Raw genomic sequence first — 14,106 nt, 5'->3', positions numbered from 1 at the left:
TTTTCCGTTGCTCACTGATGATGTTTTAACATTACGTAATTTAGGTGGTTTTATCTGACTCCAAAAGATAAAATCTCGTTGTTTGTGATTATGAATCAAATAGATTTAATTATGGAATTTGGAGAAATGTTTGATCATTTTATTTTAAACCTTTAACTCTCATTATTATGACTCGTTCAATTGGATCTGAATTGTCGCTTAGAATCCTTGCATCAGCTGCTGCAGGTTCACGATCACAAACTCGACCATGCAACTAGTTAAGAGTTAAGAGCTTTGTCAGACTTCATAATTAAGGACAGACGATACACCAATGGTTAACGCTGTAATTAAAATTAAGTGCACTGAAAAAAACAACTTGTAAAATTTACTTTGAAAAATCCTCGTAACAATTTGCACAAACTTTTTAAAGTAAAATTTATTGTTTTTATAAATACAACTTACCTACTAAAATTAAATAAAATCTACTTAATAATGCATGAAAAACATAGGTTAAATAATTAAGTAAATGTTACTTAATTTTTTTTAGAAGTTACAATAACAAAACAAATCAATAATATGAGAGCTTAAACCTTTATGAAATTTTATTAACACATATTTAAGTAGTTAAAGTTCTTATCAGTTCTTATTCTGTGATAAAGCTTAAAAAATTAAAATATTCAGGCGCAAAGGATTGTGGGTATTCCTTACAACATGTCCAAATAAATTTAAGCTAATTTTACTTGAATTTTTTCGTTTAATAGATTAAATATTCTTAATTTAAATGAACTAAGATTTTACTTGATTCTGCTAAAGTTTTTGATTAAAATTTACTTAATTTTTTAGGACTATGTGTGACTATAAAACAGTTAAATAATACAAGAAAATATCTAATATGACTTACTATTCTCACACAGTTCATTTTCTACATTAATTAATTGTGTATTTACCATCATTTTACTTAGGAAAATCTAGTTCTCAATTAATGTTGATATTATTATGTAGAAATTATGAGAGTTAATCTAATATATATTATATTACTACAGACCAAATTAATACAGCTCTGAAGATGCATGACATGAAAAATCTAAATATTTCACATTGCTGTTTGTAAGAGTAGCGCACATTGATTAATCCCTTTACATTAAAGGAAAGCCATGTTATATAAATAAAAACATATTTTCCATTAGTTTTATTCTGTCATTTAATTTTATTATGCAATTTGCAATGCACAGTAACATGAGTTGTAATAGCACAAAGAACAAGCAATAAGCCAAAAAATATAGATTTTTTTAAAAACATTAAGGAAATATCTTGTGGTTTTATATATTGTTTACATATTTAACAAATTAAATTTAACCAATATATATAACTTTAAAAGTTTTTTGTTAAAAATTTACAATATAGCCCTGTTTTAATATGTCATTTATGCACAATACCACAACAAAGAGTGTTCGACTTCACGCAGCTCTGCGCAGACCGATCGGCGTATGACATCAAAGTACTGCGAGAGCTAATAGGAAGCGTATGGACGATTTTGTTATCACGATGTTTAATGACATCGCTCTCGGCTTCGCTTGAAGTTGATATAAATGTAAATGCGTTAAGTAATACTATTACGCATAACTCAATTATTACTCAAGTTATACACCAGAAACAAAAGTTATGCCTTAAGTTCAACTAGGAAACGAATTAAAATCTTATTGTGTGAAGAATTATCACAGAAAACATGAAAACACAAGGTATGTAACTGTTACTCTTAATTCCTCCTCAGCTTAACGTGTCTAAGTAACCGAAGGTGTTCACTGTAAGCACTGTTTTGATAAACTGATTTGTCTCATGGCATCTAAAAGTACATTCACAATATAAGCAACTTTGTCGCTGTGTGTCGCTCGTCTCTTTCAAAAGAGGCGTTTCTAAATCTGGTTGTCATAAACAAGCGAGTACCGTCCAAGGCAAGCCAGTAACTGACGAGAGGCGGATGACATAAACTCCCCTGCTTTGTTCTCATTGGTAGTCGCTCTCGAAAACCGCTCATAATTTGCATAAACTTTATTGCAAGTCTGGACACACCACATCCAGTCGCCAATGGTCACTGTTGCTTATGTGGCCGGAAGTTGCAGAGTTTCCATTGAAATCAACGAGATTGCGTCGCTCTGCTACTGCTAGTCGCTGCTAGTCTGAATGCAGCTTAACTGTTAAATATAGAAACTATATAAACTCTGATTAACCTTTATGAATGTTTGTCAGCTAATAAAAATACTTTATCATTTAAACATTTAACAAATACATGTCAATAATGTAAATCAAAAATAAACAAAGAAGATAATGAACAAAGTCTTGACGAGGCTGAATCCAAGTATTGAGTGAACGTCAGGTAGCCTGATCTTTAGCAACAGCTCTTACTGGTTTGTCTGGGATGGTGTAGTAGACGTGATGAAAGTTCTACATCATGGAAAAAGACAAAAAAATTGTAATTTCTGCACCACTTCTGTTTTCCTGTAAACTGTCTCATGTCATTAGACAGCACAGTGGTTTTAGACTATAATTAGGATAGTGGGCACACATATGGCATACATCTCTCTTTGCACTTTAATCTGCGACAGGTATTTTCACACCAGAAAGTTTACACACTTCAGTAAGTTAAATATTGCTATGTGTATCTGTGGCATGTTCATACATACTTCATCCTTTTCAATATGTCCCTTCTTGTGTTGTGTATTGAGCAAAACATCTGTAATGCAATGCAAAAACTGTTACAGTATATTGCTTTAAAGATTTCACTTGAAATCACTCAAGTGAAATCACTCAAGTGAGAGGCCTGCATGCATCAAATTGTTTCAAAAGAAATCTTACTGTGTTCCGTGAATGTATTCTGTTACCTGAAGGCTGGGAAGTTGAAGTAATGAGCGAGTAAATCACTGGTTCGCTTTCTTGGTGGGACTGTGGCTGCTGGAGGCCTTTAGGAGAAAATATCATAAACCGAATACTAACATTACAAACAAGAGGTGGTGCTTTTTCCAAATGTATGAATTATGTCATCTGTGGGTATAAGCCAGGTCCCCATTAAAAACCTGTGTAATGCTCAAAAAAGTCTATAGTTCTGTGGTAACTCATAAGTTACCAATTATAAGTGTTAAGTTACTTTATATAGACCATTTCATTGGACACACGTGCATTGTCACGGTTGTGAACCTCCGGCTGAACTGAAGTAAACCTCCGGTCTCTATTTATTTATTGGTCTTGCTAGTGGCTAAACTGATCTCTGAAACAAATGTCAAAAATAAAATATTTTGGTTTGATAAAGATGAGGGGAGATGACGAGCATGGATCACAACTGTGCAGGGAGGTTGGCAGGCAGCCAAGCAAGAATTTAAGGAGCTGTGGCTAACATTGTATACATTAATTTTACACAGTAACATTAGCACAGTGTAATAGTTATTTGCGTTAGATATAATATATGAACGAAGGTAAATTACTTGAATCAGAACGAGGTGCATTCGCCAGGTAGGCACTGTGCACACACTATTTTAAGTCTACAATCATCTCTACTGTTTTGAGCTTTAAAGGGACACTCCACTTTTTTGAAAATATGCTCATTTTCAGCTCTCCATAGAGTTAAACACTTTTTACAGTTTTGGAATCCATTCAGCTGATCTTCGGGTCTGGCGCTAGCACTTTTAGCATAGCTTAGCATAATCCATTGAATCTGATTAAACCATTAGCATTGCGCTAAAAAATAACCAAAGAGTTTGGATATTTTTCCTATTTAAAACTTGACTCTTCTGTAGTTACATCATGTACTAAGACCATCGGAAAGTGCCTGCAATAGGCGCAATGATATTACCCAGCGCCTGAAAATAGTCCCCTGCTATTGAAAGTAACCAAGGGAAATATTTTTGTACAGTAATATCACTACGCCTGCTGCAGCCATGTTACAGCAGCAAAGTCTTTGATTATTATGCCAGAAAGAGAGTGCAGTTCCTAGCCATATCGGCCTAGAAAAGCAAAACTTTTAATTTTCCGTCCCTTTATAAATCAAAGATCACCTGCAAGTGTGCATACATGAAAAAATCCTCAGATCCCACCATACAAGCCCATTCTCCCATCAAGTTTGTTTTTTATAGATCACAACTTTTGCGTGGGAACCGGCGTAGACACATTTCCAGCCTTGCTTTATAAATGAGACCCCATGTCTGTAGTCATTTAGAAACTTTGTTATTAGAAATAAACTTCTGTAAAATTACTTTTTTGTTATTGATTCTATGTGGACGTCTAACGGAAGTGGTTTAGTTTTTATTTATGTTGTTGCTGCTGAAACCGTCTGCAAGAGCATTGTTGAAGTTCTGAAAAAGTCATGATGACGTAATGTTTGATAATATTACGCAAGTAAAGTAGGTATAATTTAGCTCACGTAGATGTAAAGCTTCATGTAATTTGACATGTTTAACTGATAGTGAAGTCAGTTTATACAGTACTATAAATACTAAGTAAAACTAGATTTTGCATGAGTCTGTTTGTATTTTGCATGATTTTTGTTAACTGAGGGCTGGAAGTTTGTAATCAGCGAGTGAGTGTTTGAGAGACCTGGTTTGCTGTCTTTGAAAGAATCAAAAGGAGTAAAATAATGTCAAAACAATGTGAACATCTTAAACAATAGTGATGTTTTCCACATTCATCAGTTTAGGTTTTTTCTGGGTTTTATAATCCTGAAGTCATTGCTGTACATTATGTAAAGTACAATGTGTTAGATTGCTCTCTGTAAGTTGTAATTTGTCTGCTAAATGATTGAACAACATACTGCTTTAGCTCACGTGAGAATATGTTTTTAAGCTTATAATGGTTTTAATGTGATAGTGTGATGTTTTCTTACCTGTGGGTTTAGATGTGTCTGGTACAGAAGTGATGAGAGAGTTTATTTCTGCAGGTCCAGAAGCACGCTACAAAAGAGTAAATCATTAAGATCATATCACTTTCCTCATTATGAGATATGAAAAGTGTTATTATGATAAATTACTTTGTGACTTTAAAAATCATAAACACACAGATGATGCTCACCGAATCTCCTGCAGTTCTTTGACTGCAATAATACAAAGCAGTATTGTTATTGTTAAATCTTAGTTTTGTACTATATTCTTTATTCAATCAAATATAAATTTTTTATATGGTATACTATTATAGAATAAGCTGATGGAAAATACTTACCGTTTTGATCTTTTTTTGTCTAGAAAACAAAGAACAAATAAAAACAAATGAAGCTCAGTTTATATACTAATTAAAAATAACTAAATGTATAAACTTTACTTACATGCAAATGTGCACAGACATATGAGTCCTGCGAGTACAATCACAGAGCACGCCACTGCTGACCACTGTATTATTACTTCTGTGTCTAAAAAAGGCATCATTATGGTATATGCTTGGGTATAGCCATATGTTTAAGTGTAATCCTTAAGTTATAAAAATGAAACCAATAAAATATATTCCCCAAAAAAGATATTTAAAAACTTTTGGCCGCCAGATTTACTAAACAGGGCAAATTAGAAATTTCTGCATGTGATTTACTGACAAGGTGCACGTTAAAGAACAGGCACAAAAATTACATTTCCGTAATGACCAACGCATATTAGCTTAGGGTTTAAAGACATGTTTTTTGTGGTTTTAAATTATGGCACAAATTCCAGTAATTTGATGAGCACTCCAAGGTCAATCATAAAAAAAAATGTGAAATAATTTTTTATTGTGTCTCTTTAGTAAATCACGACACTAGTTTGCAAGTTAGTAAATCTGGCCCTTAGTTTTGTTGTTGCATAGAATAAGTACATCAGAATAAGTTTATCAGAAGAGAACGCCTTGCAAAAGTTGTCATGTCAGTGGGTGTCCACAGACATTAAATTTAATTCACAGTAACATGAGATAGAGTTGTACTGTAGCTTACCAGCTGTTGGTTGTGTTGTGTTTACAGGAGTGGACACTGCAGAAATATACAACAAAATGTTCAGTTGGTATGATGATAGTAAAATGAAGTGGAAAAGTCTTCAGGTTTGATTTATTATTATGATTACTCACAAGTTGCCATGACTGTTGTTTTTGTTTTCCCCAGAGTGGTAGTTGATGTTGAAACTGGAGAGAGAATGGAGCCGTATTACAGTAAAATATTTGTAAATATAAGAGAGTTAAAAGCTGGAAATGTTAAATAAAGGTTCAGTTTGGTAAAGATGAGCTCACACAACAGGATTTTACAAATGCTGGCAAATTATGAAATCTTGTTGCAGCAAACACATAAGGAGAATATTGACAGATATTCTTTCAAATTTTAAACAGATTTAAAAATCATACATATCGTACAATAACAGGATATTATTAAGATTAATGTGCCAGAGGGAGCGTTTAATGTCAACTCACATAGGCAAGCCAATTAAAACACATAAGAGTTGAGAAGTCACTACTGGATGGCAAGCCACAACATAGAAACTGACTCTGACCCGTGTGAAGGGTAACGTTAACATTTAAACTAGCTGCGTTATATATTATGGCCCACGTAAACATTTCAATGGTTCGCTGTTAGTTTTCATACAGTACCACACATTTAATGACAGCTATTATAAAGGTGTGTCTAGTGATTCACAGATGCTTTTGAATGTCTTTAAAAACATTTGTAAATTAAAAGCTCTCAATTCATCTCAAAATAAACCATTGTTGCAAAAAAGTTCTCGTACTTTTGTTTTGAAGGCAAAATCACTAAAGACTAAGTGATTAGGTGTGTTTAACTTCACACAGCGCTGCAAGAACAGAGGGGTGGAAAACATCAAAGCATCTTTCACCTTCGTTTCTAATTGGCTATTGTGAAAGTACAGATGTTATCATCCCGATTTAAAAAATCCTAAATATCGAATGTTTAATATAATCAGAGCTGCTCCAATTTACTTGCAAGCATATTGGGAGTTGTAAGATTTGATCAGTTAACGTCAACGTTACATGATCATCTCTGCCGAACATCGAAAACAGTGGATATCCTGCACCAGATTTTCTCTCAGATTCTTGGTAGGGGCAAATCGAGGTAAATTCAGGTCGATAATTCTGAAGTGTGCGCTCGGCTTAAGATGACCTTTAACAGAACTGTCTCTGAGATCATTGAAGGTGAATAAAGGAAAATTGCTTTTTGGTGTCTTTGGGTACAAGTTTGATTTAATGTTAAGACTACTCACAAGTTTTCATGACTGTTGTTGTTGTACTTGCAGTAGATGATGTTGAAACGGCAGAGATAATGTAGTATTACATAAATACAATAGTATTAATAAAGCAGGTGATGATCATTTATAAATCAATAACTTACTGTGAACTGTTACTGTTTCTGGATCTGAACGTGGAGATGACATGAGACCTTGTGATGTATACACAGTGTAGTAGCAGGTTATGATGACAGATGACCTCTGACCTCCTGACCATTTAATGATGTCAGATCCAGTGAGTGATAGTTGACATGATCTGCTCTGTTTACTTTCTCTTCCATCTATTATGAAGTAACACCTGTCAATCATCTGATTCTCACTGTTACAGTTCAGCTGTACTGTGTCTCTGTCCATGATAACTGAAGAAGACACTGACAACTTTGCCTGAGGAAAACCTAAATATACAGAATTTATTAATTATTCACACATTATAAATGTTAGAAATGTTTTGCTGAAACATGCCAATAAGTCTGTAAACTACGTAGTACTGAATCGCAGAGTTAGATCCTTAAACAGTTTTCACCATGGACACTCAAACGACTGTAATTATACCCCCAACTCAACACGAGAGGGCGGGTTTAGTTACGCTACGAAGGGCAACTAAACAACTGAGTGGCGAAGGACATTAAAGTACCACAAGGATGATTCATGAAATCATATGGAGGAGTCTGATTTCAAATAGCTTTTGTGGTATTCGGATGTCATCCACCTGTTGGTTCTTGCAGCGCCACGTGAAGTGGAACACAGCTTTTGTGAGTAAAAGTCTGGCTGTGTGCACGGACCGCTATTCAGGCATCATTCACTTTTGTTTCTCATTGGCTATTGTGAAAGTACAGATGTAATCATCCCGATTTAAAGAATCCTAAATATTAAATGTTTGATATAATCAGAGCGGCCCCAAATTACTTGCAAGCATATCGGGATTTGTAAGATTTGATCAGTAAACATCAACATTACAGGATCATCTCTGCTGAACATTAGAACCGGTGGAGGTCCTGCACACAATTTTCTCTCAGATTCTCAGAAGAAAAAAATCGAGGTAAATTAGAGCAGAAAATTCTGTGTCACGGCCGGGGCGGACCCAAGTTGACTAAAAGGCCACGCCCCTCTCTACTTTCCACCTCGAGGAGGTTCCCAAGACCACTCCAATGACCAGACAGACAAGAATACTATGTTTAAAAATATATCTTTATTTAAATAATTAAAAATCAGGAAAGGGGAGGGGAAAAGGGGAAAGGGCACTTTAAAATCCCTTCTTCTCGCCCCCCAGGGCGGCTTCAACCATGGAGTGGGGGCCCGGACTTCTGTCCACTTGTTTCTTGAACCCGTGGCGCCCTCCGCTTCCTCCTGGAGGCAAAACAGGTAAACACTGTTAGTGACTTTATTTTCAACACGGTATTGTGACTAATCTGGTTCTTTTCTCTGTCTCTCCTACACCCTCAGGTTGCCCTTGTTGGGGCCCCTCACTCTCTTCGGGACAGTGCACTGGGACAAAGGTAGGTATTTCACAGTTCGTTTCCTCCTCAGGCCTCTGCTATAAGCACAGACAGATTACCTCATCACACAGGTAAGTTACTCACGGGCTTGGACTTCTCGTTTGCTGCGAGGCGGTACACTAGGGCAGGTAGGTATTTCACAGTTCGTTTCCTCCTCAGGGTTTTGCTATAAGCACAGACAGATTACCACATCACACGGGTAAGTTACTCACAGGGCTTGAACTTCTCGTTTGCTGCGAGGCGATTCCCTAGGGCAAAGGTAGGTATTTCACAGTTCCTCACAGTTCGATCTTTCCTCGGGGCACTGCTGCAAGTATAGGTAGGTTAATGCATCACACAGGTAGATTACTCACAAGATTTAAACTTCTTGTTGCCTTCGGACAGTGGGCTTTCACAACAGCGTTCATGCACCATATACCTCCACCCGTCTGCTTACGCCTCAGGGGTGTCGTAGGGTTGATGGGTCAGGTGCCACGGAGCCGAACGCTTCCCTAGCTCTCCCTCCTTGCTTGGACAGCCGGGGGCCGCGAGCTGGGGAGAACTCTCGATGAAGCTCCGCACACACCACAGACTTCTGGGGGGATAGAATCAGAGAATGCCACGACCCAAAATCCGTACAGTACACTTAGTTGCTACTCACTTGGACGTAACGCTGGACTTCACCACTGTCTAGTTTCAAGGTGATGCAGTTATTACTGACACACAGGGGGCCGAAAGGTTTAAGTCTCCTCTTCGCACGGGGCACGAGCCACAACGTGTTCTTCTTCCCTCACGAGTCGTCCGAGGCTGGGGCAGTTCTAGGGACTGTTTGGCTCACCCGCTCTTCTTGTGTTTCACAGGGCCAGATGACTTACAGCAGACGGCTTCTCTGAACGAGTGGTTCCTGTTTCGTGCTTCCAGTCGTTCCGCGGCTCGCCCACGCTTCCCTTCACAGTGGGGCCCGGTACTTTTAATAGACTCAGAGTGCACAATAACAGCGGGTTGTAAATACTGCATCCACACACACACAACAGCGGTTACTCACTCGTTGGTTGTTCACACAGCCTGTTCGTACTTCCTGTTATCCTACGGCTCACCCACGCTTCCCTTCACAGTGGGGCCCGGTACTTTTAATATACTCAGAGTACACAATAGCAGCCGACTGTAAATACTGCATCCACACACACAACAGCGGTTACTCACTCGATGTTTGTTCTCACAACCTGGGATTTACTGCACTCGTAGACTCGGGTTTCACACACTCGTAAGTAAATCCGTCCACAAACCTCTTCACCTAGTTACCTTCTGCCTCTTTCTTCCCCAAGGGATCGATGTGCATCAAAACAGCGGCCCTACACAGCAGCAACACAGCGTGGACAAAGTACTAAACAAGCTCCCTTCTGATCTCTTCAAAGGCCTTTTTGTACTCTGCTTGTTCTCCTGATTGACCTATCAGAAATCGCAGTGTAAATTGTCCTCACCTGTGTCTAGTTTGGCCTGATTTCGTGTTCGGGGAAACCCCGGAAATTCCGGTGTTCGGAGTTAGTCATCCGGGCGGAACCATCGTCGGGCGGAACCCGTCTTCCCCACTTTTGGTTCCGCCCTTACAGATCGTCACCTGGTGACATCCTCCCCCGCCGGAATGGTTCTAGTCCCTAGAACCGCTTGCTGTGACCCATTCCCCGTACTGGGCTGGCGGTCGTCCCCGGTTCTTCCGCTGGGGGCGTCGTGGAGGGGACACTGGGTCTACCCTAACGGCCAAGTCGTCCGGCTCCCTTGGAGCCTCCTGGACCGGTTCGTTCGCCGGACCTCCCCCGGCAGGTAAGTTCTCGGGTTCACCTAGGACCGCCTAAGCTGGTTCGTCCACTGGGCCTCTTGGGATTATAGCCCATCCTCCAATCCAAGGAGCAATGGGCACCGGCTCCTTAGGAGCCACTTCCGTGGAAGGTGGGGGATAGTTTGGACAGGGACGGATCATGTTTCGATGGACTACTCGGTCAGGCCCGGGCTTCCCTTCCGGCCTGATCGTGTACACTGGTTGTCCCGGCCTCTGCTGCCGTTGCACCACGTATGGCCTGGCCTCCCACCGATCACTCAGCTTACCTCCCCCTAGCCGCCGGTTGTCCCGTACCAGGACCCTTTCTCCAGGGAGCAAAGGAGCGTCCCGTGCCATCCTGTCGTACAGCCTCTTATTCTTCTCCCCGGCCGCCTGGATCCTCTTATTGACCTGCTCATATGCAAGTGGAGACGATGATGGTGTCGTCCTACCCACTCGGTCACATTCCCCTCTCCTTCGCTCCCAGCTGTTCCTAACAGAAGATCTGTGGGCAAGCGAATGTGCCTTCCAAACATCAAATAGGTGGGGGCGTACCCCGTGGTGCTATGTATGCTGTTGTTATAGGCTTGCAACAAATTTGGTAGGGCACTCACCCAATCATCCTGGCGCCTCTGGTCCAGGGTTCCCAGTAGATTCAACAGGGTTTGGTTAAACCGCTCGCAGCCTCCGTTCCCTTGGGGGTGGTATGAGGTCATGTGGGTTTTTGTACAGCCGTACAGCTGGCATACTTCCCGAATGATGCGGGACTCGAAATTGGGACCCTGATCGGAGTGGAGGAACTCCGGGCACCCGAATGGCTGAAAGACCGCCCTCCATAGTGCTGTGGCCGTGGTGCTTGCTGTCTGGTCGAGGGTGGGGATGGCCCAGGCATACTTGGTAAACAGGTCGGTCAGGACCAGGATATTCTGATACCGGTCCTTTGGACGACTCAAAGTCAGGTAGTCCATAGCAACGATGTGGAGAGGGGCCCTAGCATGGATGGGGACCATGGGTGCTCGTGGTTCCTGCCGAGATTTAAAGAGAGTACATCGAGGACATGCTTGTATAAATGTACTCACGGAAATCTCCATCCCCGGCCAGTAAAAGTGCCGGCGTAGTAACGACACCGTGCGTTTCTGTCCTTGGTGTCCCATCCGGTCGTGATACGCCGTCAACAGCACCTGCACTTGGCTGGGTGGTACCACGATCTGGCTAACCTCTTCGTCGGTACCCAGATCTCGAATAGTCCTGCACAACACACCATCTCGTAGTTTTAATCTCTCCCAATGTCCCAAGATTCTGTGACCCACCTCTGTTTGACCCTGTCTCTCTGTGGGGGTCGGTCGTCGGCCCTGCCTAAGCCACTCTCCCAGGTTCCGCAGCTCTTCATCCTCCTGTTGTCTGGCCCTCCAGCATTGGGGGTCCCATCCCCAGCTCGCGGGCACTACCTCTTGCTGGCCCCCGGGGGCCTCCACCACCCCGACCGTCAGTCCTTCCTCCTCTTGTCCTTTTCCAGGCTGATTCGAGCCCCTCGAATCTCCCCTAGACGGTAGCCGGGATAATGCGTCTGCATTAGTGTGTTCTCTCCCGGGGCGGTACTGCAGCTGGTAATCATAGTTGGCTAGCTGAGCCACCCATCGCTGCTCCACTACTCCTAGCCGGGCCGTCTGTAGATGTACTAAGGGGTTATTATCAGTGATTATGGTTACCTTGGCTCCCCAGAGGTAGTCCTTGAATTTCTCACTCAACGCCCATTTCAGTGCCAATAATTCAAGCTTAAAGGAACTGTAGTTCGCGTCATTCCTTTCCGCTGGGTGGAGGCTCCGACTAGCATAAGCAATCACTCGTTCCACTCCATCCTGTTTCTGTGCGAGTACAGCCCCCAGGCCAAGATTGCTGGCATCTGTGTATAATAGAAAAGGTAGAGAAAAGTCAGCGTAGGCTAGAATCGGGGCTTTTAACAGTTCTTGCTTCAACGCCCTAAAGGCTGTTTCGCACTCTATGGACCATTCTACCACGGGGGACCCTCGCCCTCGTGGTCGTCCCGTCCCCGCCAACAGTTGGTTCAAGGGCTTGGCGATCTTCAAGAACCCCTTTATAAATCGCCGGTAGTACCCGACAAAGCCTAGGAAGGATCTTAATTGTCTTACAGTTTTGGGGGCCTCCCAGTCCCGTACTGCAGATACCTTGTCTGGGTCTACGGCCACTCCAGCCGCACTCACCACGTGGCCTAGAAACTTCACCTCGCGGCGCAGTAGGTGACACTTCTCGGGCTGTAGCTTCAAGCCATACCTTTCCATTTCTCGGAACACCCTCTCCAGGTGTTGTAGGTGAGTCTCGAAATCTGGGGAATATACAATTACATTGTCAAGGTAAACCAGTACAGACTCCATCAGCTGACCTCCAAGGCATCACTGCATTAGCCTCTGGAAGGTGGCGGGAGCGTTACAGAGCCCGAAGGGCATCCGGTCCCACTCGAAGAAACCAAAGGGTGTAGTAAAAGCGGTCTTCTCCCGGTCCTGTTCTTCTACCGGTACCTGCCAGTACCCACTGGCCAAGTCAAGCGTGGAGTACCAAGCAGATTTAGTCAGACTTGCCAGTGAGTCTTCAATCCGAGGCAGCGGGAACGCATCCTTCTTGGTCAATTGATTCAACTTCCTGTAATCCACACAGAACCTCCATGCACCGTTCTTCTTCTGCACTAACACTATCGGTGCCGCCCATGGACTACTGCTCTCCCGTACGATCCCTTGTTCTAACATACCTTGTAATAAGGTCCTGACTTCCGTGTATAGGGTGGTGGGTATCGGACGATACCGCTCCCGACTGGGCCCGGCTTCTCCCGTGGGGATGCTATGCCGGATCACCGTAGTGCACCCATAGTCCTCCTCGTGAGTTGAAAAGACATGCTGCCATCTCCTAAGGAGCTCTTGTAATTTCTCCGCTTGTTTCTGTTCCAGGTCTTCCCCTTTTAAGGAGTCACCTATCAAGTGGCCCGGCATCCTCTTCTCCCTTGCCCTAGGCATTCCATCTGCCTGGGTCAATGCTACTTCGACCACCGCAGGCCGCACCTGGCGGAAGCTCATGTCCTCTCTGTCTCGTACCTGATGGCCCTCGACCGGTGTCACTGTCACTAGCCGCTGGTGTTTGTACAGGTGTACTGGATAGGGATTTTCGTTACAAACCTTCACGGGTACTCGGCCTCGCTGTACCATTGCCAAGCCTCTGGCTACTCCCACCTGTGTGCAGTCCCCATGGGGTTCGACCAACACCCAGCTCCCAGGCCTCTGGCGCCGCTGGGGCACCCTGGCCCACACTATGGCCTCGCTTCTTGCTGGCACAGATAATGCAAATCGACATGTTACTCGCCCAACCTCTTCACGGCTGTCTTGGAGCTTGGCCATCTGCACTCGCCGACAGTCAGCCACCACACGTTCCCAGCCCGGCCGTTCGGCTCTCGGTATTGTCTGTACGGGCCTAGCCTGAAATAGCTCCTCCCAGCACTCCGAGAGAACATTCATACCTATGAGAGCTCGATGACGGCCAAGGCAGTGGTCCTGTACAATAACGACCCCCTTCTGTGGTACTCGTACTCCGTACAGCTCGA

General features: G+C 42.5%; 2 long non-coding RNA genes across 2 annotated transcripts in view; both read right to left on the bottom strand.

The window, feature by feature from the left end:
• Positions 1 to 14,106, bottom strand: part of LOC129427918 (uncharacterized) — a 111,244-nt gene that overhangs the window by 53,638 nt on the left and 43,500 nt on the right. The gene's annotated exons all lie outside the window — the stretch shown is intronic.
• Positions 4,519 to 5,377, bottom strand: LOC141369505 (uncharacterized). Its single transcript, XR_012373272.1, has 5 exons — positions 5,285 to 5,377; positions 5,182 to 5,200; positions 5,035 to 5,056; positions 4,850 to 4,916; positions 4,519 to 4,575 (listed from the first exon to the last, which is right to left on the bottom strand). It is a non-coding gene; the product is annotated as an uncharacterized lncRNA (long non-coding RNA).

The sequence above is a fragment of the Misgurnus anguillicaudatus genome, chromosome 14 (assembly GCF_027580225.2).
Source record: "Misgurnus anguillicaudatus chromosome 14, ASM2758022v2, whole genome shotgun sequence".
NCBI classification, from domain to species: domain Eukaryota; kingdom Metazoa; phylum Chordata; class Actinopteri; order Cypriniformes; family Cobitidae; genus Misgurnus; species Misgurnus anguillicaudatus.
This window is presented reverse-complemented; position numbering and strand designations above follow the sequence as displayed.